Raw genomic sequence first — 14,976 nt, 5'->3', positions numbered from 1 at the left:
AGAAAGAATGGAAATAATGACAGACTTCATTTTGGGGGGCTCCAAAATCACTGCAGATGATGACTGCAGCCATGAAATTAACAAGATGCTTGCTCCTTGGAAGAAAAGCTATGACCAACCTAGATAGCAAATTAAAAAGCAGAGGCATTTCTTTGCCAACTTAGATCTGTGTAGTCAAGGCTATGGTTTTTCCAGTAGTCATGCATGGATGTGAGAGTTGGACTATAATGAAAGCTGAGCACTGAAGAATTGATGCTTTTGAACTGTGGTGTTGGAGAAGACTCTTGAGAGTCCCTTGAACTGCAAGGAGATCCAACCAGTCCATCCTAAAGGAAATCAGTCCTGAATGTTCATTGGAAGTACTGATGCTGAAGCTGAAACTCCAGTACTTTGGTCACCAGATGCAAAGAACTGACTCAATGGAAAAGACCCTGATGCTGGGAAAGATTGAAGGCAGGAGGAGAAGGGAAAGACAGAGGATGAGATGGTTGGATGGCATCACCAAATCAATGGACCTGTATTTGAGCAAGCTCTAGGAGTTGATGATGGACAGGGAAGCCTGGCATGCTACAGTCCATGGGGTCCCAAAGAGTTAGACACAACTGAGTGGCTGAACTGAACTGAAGTTTCAGTTCTACTGTCCATTTGTTCCCATCTCTTTGTGATCAGTTCTTGGAATTGTGGCAGCTTAAGTCGTGGGTACAGCCTGGTTATCATGTAGTTAACTTCTCCACCTGGTGTTTTGGTATCTATAAGACAGATCACAGGATATGGCTCTCAGAATATTATCTATAGCCCTTGAGAAAGAACTAAAGGTTCTTGACTATGCTTAAAGATTACATTATTATTATTATTTAGTCTCCTTTGACAGTTTCCCTTTGTTTCAGCATTTCTCACTTCTCTGATTAAACTTATTCTTAGACTAAAGTTTTCCACAGGCAAAAGGCAGGGAGAGAATATTGGAGGGGCAGGGGGGAAGGACCATATGGTTCTGCTCCATTTGACTTCCTAAGGCCCACATGACCTCACATTCCATGATCTCTGGCTCTAGGTGAGTAATCACACCATCGTGATTATCTGGGTCATGAAGATCTTTTTTGTACAGTTCTTCGTGTATTCTTGCCAACTCTTCTTAATATCCTCTGCTTCTGTCAGGTCCATGCTATTTCTGTCCTTCATTGTGCCCATCTTTGCATGAAATGTTCCCTTGGTAGCTCTAATTTTCTTGAAGAGATCACTAGTCTTTCCCATTCAGTTGTTTCCCTCTATTTCTTTGCATTGATCACTGAGGAAGGCTTTCTTATCTCTCCTTGCTGTTCTTTGGAACTCTGCATTCAAATGGGTATATCTTTCCTTTTCTCCTTTGCCTTTCACTTCTCTTCTTTTCCCAGTTATTCATAAGGCCTCCTCAGAAAACCATTTTGTCTTTTTGCATTTCTTTTTCTTGGGGATGGCCTTGATCACCACCTCCTGTACAATGTCACGAACCTCCATCCATAGTTCTTCAGGCACTCTGTCTATAAGATCTAATCCCTTGAATCTGTTTGTCACAGTCACTGTATAATCATAAAGGATTTGATTTAGGTCATACCTGAATGGTCTAGTGGTTTTCCCTACTTTCTTCAATTTATGTCTGAATTCGGCAATAAGGACTTCATGATCTAAGCCATAGTCAGCTCCTGGTCTTATTTCTGCTGACCATATGGAGCTTCTCCATCTTTGGCTGCCAAGAATATAATCAACCTGATTTCAGTGTTGACCATCTGGTGATGTCCATGTGTAGAGTCATCTCTTGTGCTGTTGGAAGAGGGTGTTTGCTATGACCAGTGCATTCTCTTGGCAAAACTCTGTTAGCCATTGCCCTGCTTCAATTTTGTACTCCAAAGCCAGCCTTGCCTGTTACTCAGGTATCTCTTAACTTCCTGGTTTTGCATTCCAGTCCACTATGATGAAAAGGACATCTTTTTTGGTGTTAGTTCTAGAGGAGTCTTGTAGGTCATCATATCGTTCAACTTCAGCTTCTTCAGCATTAGTGGTTGGGGCATAGATGTGGATTACTGTCATATTGAATGGTTTGCCTTGAAAATAAACAAAGATCACTCATTTCTGAGATTGCATCCATGTAGGGCAAGTTTTCTAATCTCTCTGTGTTTCCGTATATGAGCTGTATGAACTTAGGCAAGTTGCCTAACCTCTCTATGCTTCCACTTCTGAGCTGTGTGATCTTAGCCAGGTCTTCTGACCTCTCTGTGCTTCCGTTTTTGAGCTGTGTGAAGGAAGGCAACTTCCCTGACTTCTCTGTGCTTCCACTTCTGAGTTGTGAGGTCTTAGGCAAGTTGCCTAAACTCTCTGTGCTTCCACTCTGAGCTGTGTGATCTTACACAAGTTGACTAACTTCTCTATGTTTCTATATTTGAGCTGTGTGATCTTAGGCAAGTTGGCTGACCTCTGGGTGCTTCCACTTCAGAGTTGTATGATCTTAGGCAACTTGCCTGAGCTCACTGTTTCCATTCTGAGTTGTGTGATCTTAGGCAAGTTGGCTGACCTCTGGGTGCTTTCACTAGATCTGTGTGATGTTAGGCAAGTTGCCAATCTCTCTGTGCTTCCACTTATGAGCTGTGTGATCTTAGGCTGGTTGCATAACCTGTCTGTTCTTCCATATCTGAGCTGTGTGACATCAGGCAAGTTGCCTAACCAGTCCATTCTTCCACTTGTGAGCTGTGAGTGTTTAGGCAATAGCTTAACTCTGTGTCCTTCCACTTCTGAGCTCTGTGACCTTAGCAAGTTGCCTGACCTTTCTATGCTGCCACTGCTGAGCTGTGTGATTTTAAGCAAGTTGCGTGTCCTCTCTGTACTTCCATATGTGAGCTGTGTTATCTGATACAAATTGTCTGACTCTCTGTGCTTCCACATGTGAGCTGTGTGATCTTAGGCAAGTTGCCTAAGCTCTCTGTGCCTCCACTTAAAAGCTGTGTGATTTTAGGCAAGTTTCCTGATCTCTTTTTGCTTCCACTTTGAGCTGTGTGATATTAGACAAGTTGCCTGTTCTCTCTGTTTCCACTTCTGACCTGTGTGATCGTACCCAACTTGCCTGCTCTCTCTGTGCCTCCTCTTGTGAGCTTTTTTATTTTAGTACACTTGCCTACCTCTATGTGCTTCCACTTCTGAGAGGATGATATTAGCCAAGTTGCCTGACCTCCGTGTTCTTCCACTTCTGAGCTATGTGATCCTGTGGAAGTTGTCTAATCTCTCTGTGCTTCCACCTAGGAGCTGTGTGATCTTAGGCAACTTACCTAACCTCTCTGTGCTTCTACCTGGCAGCTGTGTGATCTTAGGCATGTTGCCTGAACTCTCTATGCTTCCACTTCTGATCTGAGTGATCATAGCCAATTTGCAGGACCTCTTTTTGCACATTTGAGCTGTGCGATCTTAGGCACCTTGCTTAACCTCTCTGTCCTTCCATTCATGGACATGGATGGAACCTTCTCTCTCATGTCCTTAAGAGCTCTGTCATCTTAAGCAAGTTGAAAAAACTTCACTGAGCTTCCACATTTGGGCTGTGTGATCTTAGGCATGATTCCGGGCCTCTCTCTGCTGCCACTTCTGAGCTGTGTGAGTTCAGGCCAGTTGCCTAAACCCTCTTTGCTTCCACTTCTGAGCTCTGTGATCTTAGGCAAGTTGTCTAACCTCTCTGTGCTTCTACCTCTGAGCTGAGTGACCTTAGGCAAGTGGCCTAAGCTGTCACTGCTTCTAATTCTGAGCTGTGTGATCTTATTCAACTTGCCTGAGCTCTATGTGCTTCCACAGCTATATTGTGTGACTTTACATAAGTTGCCCAACGTCTCTGTGCTTCCATACATGAGCTGTGTGATCATAGGCAAGTTGCCAGAACTTGCTGTGCTTCCACTTTTGAGCTGGGTGTTCTTAGGACGTTTGCCTGATCTCTGTGCTTCCACTTCTGCTCTCTGTGATCATAGCCAAGTTGCAGAACTCTCTGTTTTTCCACCTAGGAGCTGTGTGTTCTTAGGCAACTTGCTTAACCTCTCTGTGCTTCCACTTCTCAGCTCTGTCAACATAGGCAACTTGCGTTAACATCTGTGTTCCATATGTCAGCTGTGTGATCTTAGGCAACTTGCCTTACCTCTCTGTGCTTCCATTTCTGAGCTCTGTCATCTTAGGAAAGTTGTGTAACCTTCCATGCTTCTACTTCTGAGCTCTGTCATCTTAGGCAGGTTGCCTAACCTCTCTGTGGTTCCATATCTGAGCTGTGTGATCTTATGCAAGTTGCCTAACTTCTCTGGGCTTCCACCTCTGACCTGTGTGAACTTAGGAAAGTTGCCTGAACTCTCTGTGCTTCCACTTCTGAGTGGTATGATCATAGGCAAGTTGCCAGACCTTTCTATACTTCCACATCTAATCTGTGTGATCATAGGCAATTTGTAGAACCTCTCCCCTTTTCCACATTTGAGCTGTGCAATCTTAGGCAACTTGCCTAACCTCTCTGTGCTTCCACTTCTGAGCTCTGTCATCTTAGACAAGTTGCTGAGCATCCCTGTGCTTCCACATCTGACCAGAGTGATTTTTGGCAAGTTCCCAGACATCTAGATGTTTCCACTTATGATCTGTGCAATCTTCAGCAAGTTCTCTGACCTATCTGTGCCTCTACTTGAGCTGTGTGATCTTAGGCAAGTTGCCTAACCTCTCTGTACTTCCACTTTTTTTTGTTGTTGTTGTTGTTTTTGTGCTTCCACTTCTGAGCAGTGTGATATTAGCCAAGATGACTAAACACCCTATGCTTCCAAGTCTGAGCTGTTTGATACTATGCAAGTTGCCTAATCTCTCCATACTTCCACCTCTGAGTTGTGTGATCTTAGGCATGTTACCTGACCTGTCTGTGCTTCCATTTATGAGCTGTGTGATCTTACACAAGTTGCCTGACCTCTCTGTGCTTCCACTTCTGATCTGTGTGATCATAGACAACTTGAAGAACCTCTCTGTTTTTCAACTTAGGAGCTGTGTGAACTTAGGCAATTTGCCTAACCTCTCTGTGCTTCCACTTCTGAGCTCTGTCATCTGAGGCAAGTGTCCAACCTGATCTGTTTCATCTTAGACAAGATCCCAACCACTCAGTATTTCCATATCTATGCTGTGTGTTCTTAGGTAAGTTCCTGACCTCTGTGCTTCCACTTCTCAGCTTTGTTATATTAGTCAAGTTGTCTCACATCTCCATGCTTCCACTATGAATTGGTGGTCTTAAGCAAGTTGCCTAAACCCTCATTGCTTCCACTTCTGAGCTCTGTGATATTAGGGAAATTGCCTGACCTCTCCTTGCTTCACTTCTTACCTGTGTGACATTAGGCAATTTGCCTAAGCTCTCTGTGCTTCCATTTCTGAGCTGTATGATCTTAGGCAAGTTGCCTGACTTCTCTGTGCTTACACATCTGAGTTGTGAGATCTTAGGCAAGATGTTTAACTTCTTGTGCTTCTTGTGCACTCAGCTTCTGAGCTGAGTGATCTTAGGCAAGTTGTCTGAGCTGTCTCTGCTTCCAATTCTGAGCTGTGTAATCTTATTCAACTTGCCTGAGCTCTATGTGTTTCCACATCTGCATTGTCTGATCTTAGACAGATTGCCCAACCTCTCTGTGCTTCCATATGTCAGTTGTGTGATCTTAGACAAGTTGCCTGACCTTGCTGTGCTTCCAATTTTGAGCTGGGTAATCTTAGGACATTTGCTTGAGCTCCCTATGCTTCTACTTCTGTTCTGTGTGATCACAGCCAAGTTGCAGAACTCTGTTTTTCCACCTAGGAGCTATGTGACCTTAGGAAACTTGTCTAACCTCTCTGTGTTTCCACTTTTGAGCTGTGTGATCTTAGGCAGGTTGCCTAACCTGTCTGTGTTCCATATGTGAGCTGTGTGATCTTAGGCAAGTTGCCTAACCTCTCTGTGCTTCCACTTCTGAACTGTGTGATCATAGGCGATTTGCAGGACCTCTCCATTTTTCCACATTTGAGCTGTGTGATCTTAGGCAACTTGCCTAACCTCTCTGTGCTTCCACTTCTGAGCTCTGTCATCTTAGGCAAGTTGTTCAACCTCTCTGTGTGTCCACATCTGACCTGAGGGATTTTTGGCAAGTTCCCAGACATCTGGATGATTCTACTGTGATCTGTGTGATCTTCAGCAAGTTGGCTGACCTATCTGTGCCTCTACTTAAGAGCTGTGTGATCTTAGGCAAGTTGCCTATCCTCTCTGTTCTTCCTCTTCTGAGCTCTGTCATGTTAGGCATTTCCAACCTCTCTCTGCTTCCACATATGAGCTGTGTGATCTTAGACAAGTTGCATGACCTCTCTGTGCTTCCATTTAGGAGCTCTGTGGTCTTAGGCACATTGCCTGACCTCTCTTTGCTTCCACTTCTGATCTGTTTGATCTTAGGCAAGTTGCCTGACCACTCCATTTTTACACATCTATGGTGTGTGATCTTAAGTAAGTCCCTGACCTCTGTGCTTCCACTTTTGACCTGTGTGGTCTTAGGTAAATTGCCTGACCTCCCTATGCTTCCACATTTGAGCTGTGTGATCTTATGCAAGTTGCCTCACTTCTCCATGCTTCCACTACTGAGTTGGCGATCTTAGGCAAGTTGCCTAACCTCTTCTGCATCCACTTCTGAACTCTCATCTTAGGCAATTGATAACTCTGTGCTTCCATATATAAGCTCTGTGATCTTAGGCAAGTTGCCTGACCTCTCCTTGCATCACTTCTTACCTGTGTGATATTAGGCAAGTTGCCTAAGCTCGCTGTGTTTCCGCTTCTGAGCTATATGATCTTTGGCAAGTTGCCTGACTTCTCTGTGCTTACTCATCTGAGTTGTGCAATCTTAGGCAAGTTGTCTAACCTCTCTGTGCTTCTGCCTCTGAGCTGAGTGATCTTAGGCAAGTTGCCTAGGTTGTCTTTCAATTCTGCTTACAATTCTGAGCTGTGTAATCTTATTCAACTTGCCTGACCTCCATGCTTCCAAATCTGTATCATGTGATCTTAGACAAGTTGCCCAACCTCTCTGTACTTCCACATGTCTGCTGTGTGATCTTAGACAAGTTGCCTGACCTCACTTTTATACCACTTTTGAGCTGTGTGATCTTAGGACATTTGCCTGACCTCTCTGTGCTTCCATTTCTGCTCTGTGTTATCATAGCCTAGTTGCAAAACTCTGTTTTTCCAACTGGGAGCTGTGTGTTTTTAGGCAAGTTGCCTGACTTCTCTGTGCTTCCACCTCTGACCTGTGTGAACTTAGGAAAGTTGTCTAAACTCTCTGTGCTTCCACTTCTGAGCTGTGTGATCTAAGGCAAGTTGCCTAGTTTCTGTTTGCTGCCACTTAAGATCTGTGTGATCTTAGGCAAGCTGTGTGACCTCTCCATGCCTCCATTCTGGATATGTTTGATCATAGGCAAGTTGCAGGACCTCTCTGTTTTTCCATATCTGAGCTGTGTGACCTCAGGCAAGTTGCCTAACTTCTTGGTGCTTTCATTTCTGAGCGCTGTCATCTTAGGCAATTGCCTAACCTTCCTGTGTTTCCATATATGAGCTGTGTGATCTTAGGCAAGTTGTCTGACCTCTTTGTGCTTCCACTTCTGAGCTCTATCATCTTAGGCAAGTTGCTTAACCTATTGTGCTTCCATATGTGAGCTGTGTGATCACAGGCAGGTTGCCTAAGTTCTCTGTGCTCCCAACTCTGAGCTGTGTGATCTAAGGCAAATTGCCTATATGTACTTCCAATTCTGAGCTGTGTGATCTTAAGCAAGTTTCATGACATCGCTGTGCTTCCATTTCTGTGTGATCTTAAGCAAGTTGCTTACCATCTCTGTGCTTCCACTTCTCAGCAGTGTAATATTAGGCAAGTTTCCTGACTTCTCTGTACTTCAACATCTGAGCTGTGTGACCTTAGGCAAGTTGCCTATCTTCTCTGTGTATCCACTTCTGAGCTGTGTGTTCTTACACAACTTCCCAAACCTCTCTGTGCTTCCACATTGGAGCTGTGTGATTTTAGGGAAGTTGCCGGAACTCTCTATGCTGCCACTTCTCAGCTGTGTGATTATAAGCAAGTTGCCTAAAGTCTCTTTGCTTCCACTTCTGAGCTCTGTTATCTTAGGCAAGTTACACGACTTCTACTTGCTTCCACACCTGAGTTGTATATTAGGCACATTGCCTAATTTCTCCATGCTTCTGCTTCTTATCTGTGTGATCTCAGGCAAGTTTCCTGACCTCTCTGTACTTCAACATCTGTGTTGAGCTGTGTTATCTTAGTCAAGTTGCCTATGCTTCTACTTCAGACCTCTGTGATCTTAGGCAAGTTGCCTAAACCCTCCATGTGTCCATTAATGAGCTGTGTGATCTTATGCCTGTTGCCAGAACTCTCTATGCTTCAATGTCTGAGATGTGTGATATTAGGTAAGTTGTCTAATTTCTCTATGCTTCCACTTCTGGTCTGTGTGATCTATTTAAGTTTCCTGACATCTCTGTGCTTCCACATGTGAGTTGTGCCATCTTAGGGAAATAGCATAACTTCTGTTTCCACATCTGAGCTGTGTGATTGTAGGCAAGTTGTTTAAGCTCTTGGTGCTTCCACTTCTGAGCTGTATCATCTTGGAAGGTCCCTACCTCTCAGTTTTTCCACATCTATGCTGTGTGACCTTACGCACATTGCCTACCCTCCCCGTGCTTCCACATTTGAGCTGTGTGATCTTACACAAGTTGCATGACCTCTCTGTGATTCCACGTCTGAGCTGTGTGATCTTAGTCTAGTTGTCTAACCTCCCGTTTTCACTTCTAAGCTCTGTGATCTTAGGTTGCATAACATCTCTGTGTTTTCATAATTTAACTGTGTGGTATTAAGCAAGCTGCCTCAATCTGTTTCCATTTCTGAGCTGTGTGATCTTAGACAAGTTGCCTAATTACTCTAGGGTTCCACTTCTGATCTGTGTGAACTAAGGCCTAAGTTTCCTGACCGTTCCATGCTTCCCCACCTGAGCTGTGTCATCTTAGGCAATTTGCCTGACCTCTCTGTGCTTCCACTTCTCAGTTGTGTAATCTTAAGCATGTTGCCTGAACACTCTGTGCGTCCACTTCTGAACTCTTGTCATCTTAGGCAAGGTACCTAACCTCTCTGTGCTTCCATGTGTGAGCTCTGTGATGTTAGACAAGTTGCCTAACCTCTCTTTGTTTCCACTTCTGAGCTCCGTGATCTCAGGCAAGTTGTTTAAGTTGTGCTTTCAGTTCTGAGCTGGGTGATCATAGGCAAGTTGCCTGACCTCTCAGTTTTTCCACATCTATGCTGTGATCTTTGGAAAGTTGCCAAACCTCTCTGTGCTTCCACATTTGAGCTGTGTGATCTTAAGCAAGTTGCTGGACTTCAGACTACTTCTGAGCTATGTCATCTTACGCTAGTTGCTTCAACCCTTTTTGTTTCTACTTCTGAGCTGTGATCTTAGGCCAGTTGCCTAAGCTCTCTGTGAATGAAAACCACAATCACAGAAAACTAACCAAACTGATCACACAGACCACAGCCTTGTCTATTTCAATGGAACTATGAGACATGCCATGTAGGGCCACCCAAGACGGATGGGTTATAGTGGAGAGTTCTGTTAAAACATGGTCCACTGGAGAAGGAAATGGTGAACCACATCTCAAGGCAAGTATTCTTGCCTTGAGAACCCCATGAACAGTATGAAAAGGCAAAAAGATATGACACTGAAAGATGAACACAGGCCAGTAGGTGCCCAATATGCTACTGGAAAAGAGTAGAGAAATAACTCCAGAAAGAATGAAGAGACAGAGCAAAAGCAAAACACCACCCAGTTGTGGGTATCACTGCTGATGGAAGTAAAGTCTGATGCTGTAAAGAACAATATTGCATACGAACCTGGAAAGTTAGGTGCATTAATCAAAGTAAATTGAAATTGGTCAAACAGGAGATGGGAAGAGTGAACATTGACATTGTAGGAGTCAGTGAACTAAAATGGACTGGAATAGGTGAACTTAATTCAGATGACCATTATATCTGCTACTGTGGGCAAGAATCCCTTAGAAGAAATGGAGTAGCCCTCACAGTCAACAAAACAGTCCAAAATGCAGTACTTGAGTGCAATCTCAAAAATGACAGAATGATCTTGGTGTGTTTCCAAGATAAACCATTCACTATGACAGTAATTCAAGTCAATTCCCCAACCACTAATGCTGAAGAAGCTGAAGTTGAATGGTTCTATGAAGACCTACAAGACCTTCCAGAACTAACACAAAAAAGATGTCCTTTTCATCATAGGGGACTGGAATGTAAAAATAGGAAGTCAAGATACCCAGAGTAATATGCAAGTTTGGCCTTGGAATACAAAATGAAGCAGGGCAAAGGTTAATAGAGTTTTGCCAAGAGAACGCACTGATCATAGCAAACACCCTCTTCCAACAACACAAGAGACAACTCTACACATGGATATCACCAGATGGTCAACACTGAAGTCAGATTGATTATATTCTTTGCAGCCAAAGATGGAGAAGCTCTATACAGTCAGCAGAAACAAGACGGGGAGCCGACTGTGGCCCAGATCATAAACATCTTATTGCAAAATGCAGAGTTAAATTGAAGAAAGTAGGAAAAACCACAAGACTATTCAGGTATGACCTAAATCAAATCCCTTACAATTATACAGTGGAAGTGAGAAATAGATTCAAGGGATTAGACTTAATACACAAAGTACCTGGGGAACTATGGATGGAGGTTCATGACATTGTACAGGAGGTGGTGATCAAGGACATCCCCAAGAAAAATAATGCAAAAAAGCAAATTGGTTGTCTGAGAAGGCCTTATGAATAGCTGAGAAAAGAAGAGAAAGGAAAAGCAAAGGAAAAAAAAAAGAAAAGCAAAGGAGAAAAGGAAAGATATACCCATTTCAATGCAGAATAGCATTCAAACCAAATAGCAAGGAGATAAGAAAGCCTTCCTCAGTGATCAACTGAAAGAAATAGAGGAAAACAACAGAATGCGAAAGACTAGACATCTCTTCAATAAAATTAGAGATAACAAGGGAACATCTCATGCAAAGATGGGCAAAATAAAGGACAGAAACAGTACAGAATTAACAGAAGCAGAAGATATTAACAAGAGGTGGCTAACAATGAGAAAACAGAGAAAATAAGGAAACAATTCCATTCACCATTGCAACGAAAAGAATAAAATACTTAGGAATATATCTACCTAAAGAAACATAAGACCTATATATAGAAAACTATTAAACACTGATGAAAGAAATCAAAGAGGACACAAACAGATGGAGAAATATACCATGTTCATGGATTGGAAGAATCAATATAGTGAAAATGAGTATACTACCCAAAGCAATCTATAGATTCAATGCAATCCCTATCAAGCTACCAATGGTATTTTTCACAGAAGTAGAACAAATAATTTCACAATTTGTATGGAAATACAAAAAACCTCGAACAGCCAAAGCAATCTTGAGAAAGAAGAATGGAACTGGAGGAATCAGCCTGCCTGACTTCAGGCTATACTACAAAGCCACAATCATCAAGATAGTATGGTACTGGCACAAAGACAGAAATATAGATCAATGGAACAAAACAGAAAGCCCAGAGATCAATCCACGCACTTATGGACACCTTATCTTTGACAAAGGAGGCAAGAATATACAATGGAGAAACGACAATCTCTTTAACAAGTGATGCTGGGAAAACTGGTCAACCACTTGTAAAAGAATGAAACTAGAACACTTTCTAACATCATACACAAAAATAAACTCAAAATGGATTAAAGATCTAAATGTAAGGCCAGAAACTATAAAACTCCTAGAGGAAAACATAGGCAAAACACTCTCCGACATAAATCACAGCAGGATCCTCTATGACCCACCTCCCAGAGTAATGGGAATAAAAGCAAAAATAAACAAATGGGACCTAATTAAACTTAAAAGCTTTTGCACAATGAAGGAAACTATAAGCAAGGTGAAAAGACAGCCTTCAGAGTGGGAGAAAATAATAGCAAATGAAGCAACTGACAAAGAATTAATCTCAAAAATACACAAGTAACTCCTGCAGCTCAATTCCAGAAAAATAAGTGACCCATCAAAAAATGGGCCAAAGAACTAAACAGACATTTCTCCAAAGAAGACATACAGATGGCTAACAAACACATGAAAAGATGCTCAACATCACTCACTATCAGAGAAATGCAAATCAAAACCACAATGAGGTACCAGCTCACGCCAGTCAGAATCGCTGCTATCCAAAAATCTACAAGCAATAAATACTGGAGAGGGTGTGGAGAAAAGGGAACCGTCTTACACTGTTGGTGGGAATGCAAACTAGTACAGCCACTATGGAGAACAGTGTGGAGATTCCTTAAAAAACTGGAAATAGAACTGCCACATGACCCAGCAATCCCACTTCTGGGCATACATACCAAGGAAACCAGATCTGAAAGAGACAGGTGCACCCCAATGTTCATCACAGTACTGTTTATAATAGCCAGGACATGGAAGCAACCTAGATGTCCATCAGCAGACGAATGGATAAGAAAGCTGTGGTACATATATACAATGGAATTAATCAGCCATTAAAAAGAACACATTTGAATCAGTTCTAATGAGGTGGATGAAACTGGAGCCTATTATACAGAGTGAAGTAAGTCAGAAAGGAAAACACCAATACAGTATACTAACACATATATATGGAATTTAGAAAGATGGCAACAATAACCCTATGTGCAAGACAGCAGAAGAGACACAGATGTATAGAACAGTCTTTTGGACTCTGTGGGAGAAGGCGAGGGTGGGATGATTTGAGAGAATAGCATTGAAACATGTATATTATCATATGTGAAACAGATTGCCAGTTCAGGTTTGATGCATGAGACAGGGTGCTCAGGGTTGGTGCACTGGGATGACCCTGAGGGATAGGATGGGGAGGGAGGTGGGAGGGGGGTTCAGCATGGGGAATACATGTACACCCACGACTGATTCATGTCAAGGTATGGCAAAAACCACTACAATATTGTAAAGTAATTAGCCTAAGTTAAAATAAATAAATTAAAAATATATAAATTTAATTTAATTTAAAAAAGAGCTATACAAAAAAGATCTTAATGACCCAGATAACCATGGTACTGTGATCACTCACCTAGAACCAGACATCCTGGAATGCGAAGTCAAGCGGGCCTTAGGAAGAAGCATCACTACGAACAAAGTTAGTGGAGGTGATGGAATTCCAGTTGAGCTATTTCAAATCGTAAAAGATGATGTTGTTAGTGTTGCACTCAATACACCAGCAAATTTGGAAACCTCAGCAATGGCCACAGGACTGGAAAAGGTCAGTTTTTATTCCATTCCCAAAGGGCAATGCCAAAGAATGTTCAAACTACTGCACAATTGCACTCATCTCACATGCTAGCAAAGTAATGCTCAAAATTCTCCAAGTGAGGCTTTAACAATATGTGAACCAAGAACTTCCAAATGTTCAAGCTGGATTTAGACCCCATGGACTATATAGTCCATGGAATTCTCCAGGCCAGAATACTAGAGTGGGTAACCTTTCCCTTCTCCAGGGGATCTTCCCAACTCAGGGATCGAACCCAGGTCTCCTGCATTGCAGGTGGATTCTTTACCAGCTGACCCACAAGGGAAGCCCAAAGGCAGAGGAACCAGAGATCAAATTGCTAACATCCACTGCATCATAGAAAAAGCAAGAGATTTCCAGAAAAATATCTACTTCTGGTTTATTGACTACACCAAAACCTTTACCTGCGTGGATCACAACTGTTGAAAATTCTTGGAAGAGATGGGAATACCAGACCACCTTACCTGCCTCCTGAGAAATATGTACGCAGGTCAAGAAGCAACAGTTAGAACTGGACATGGATCTATGGACTGGTTCCAAATTGGGAAAGGAGTACGTCAAGGCTATATATTGTCACACTGATTAAACTTTTCTTTTTTTTCTGATTAAACTTATATGCAGAGTACATCATGCGAAATGCCAGGCTGGATGAAGCACAAGCTGGAATCAAGATTGCCAGGAGAAATATCAATAACCTCAGATAGGCAGATGACACCACCCTTATAGCAGAAAGCAAAGATGAAGTGAGGAGCCTCCTGATGAAAGTGAAAAAGGAGAGTGAAAAAGCTGGCTTAAAACTCAACACTCAAAAAACTAAGATCATGGCATCTGGTCCCATTACTTCACGGCAAACAGATGGAGAAACAATAGAAACAGTTAGAGACTTTATTTTCTTGGGCTCCAAAATCACTGCAGATGGTGACTGTGGTCATGAAATTAAGATGCTTCCTCCTTGGAAGAAAAGCTACGACCCACCTAGACAGCATATTAAAAAGCAGACACATTACTTGGCCGACAGAGGTCTGCTTAGTCAAAGCAGTGGTTTTTCCAGTAGTCATGCACAGAAGTGAGAAGTGGACCATAAAGAAAGCTGAGTGCCAAAGAATTGATGCTTTTGAACTGTGGTGTTGGAGAACTCGAGAGTCCCTTAGACTACAAGGAGATCAAACTAGTCAGTCCTAGAGGAAATCAGTCCTGTATATTCATTGGAAGGACCGATGCTGAAGGTGAAGCTCTATTACTCTTGGCCACCTGATGCCAAGAACTGACTCATTGGGAAAGACCCTGATGCTGGGAAAGATTGAAGGCAAAAGAAGGGGACAGCAGAGGATGAGATGTTTGCATGGCATAACCAACTCAAAGGACATGAGTTTGAGCAAGCTCTGGGAGTTGGTGATAGACAGGGAAGCCTGGGGTCACAAAGAGTTGGACATGACTGAGTGACTGAACTGAAATGTACTGAGGGACACACAGCAGGGGCAGGGCCTCAGAAGAGCTGGGGCTGATACACAGAGGGCCTGCAGGAGGCTAAGAGGGCTGGGTGGGAGAGAGGGTGGACCAGAGCGGGAGGATCCTGGAGACGT

The sequence above is a fragment of the Cervus elaphus genome, chromosome X (assembly GCF_910594005.1).
Source record: "Cervus elaphus chromosome X, mCerEla1.1, whole genome shotgun sequence".
NCBI lineage: Eukaryota > Metazoa > Chordata > Mammalia > Artiodactyla > Cervidae > Cervus > Cervus elaphus.
This window is presented reverse-complemented; position numbering follows the sequence as displayed.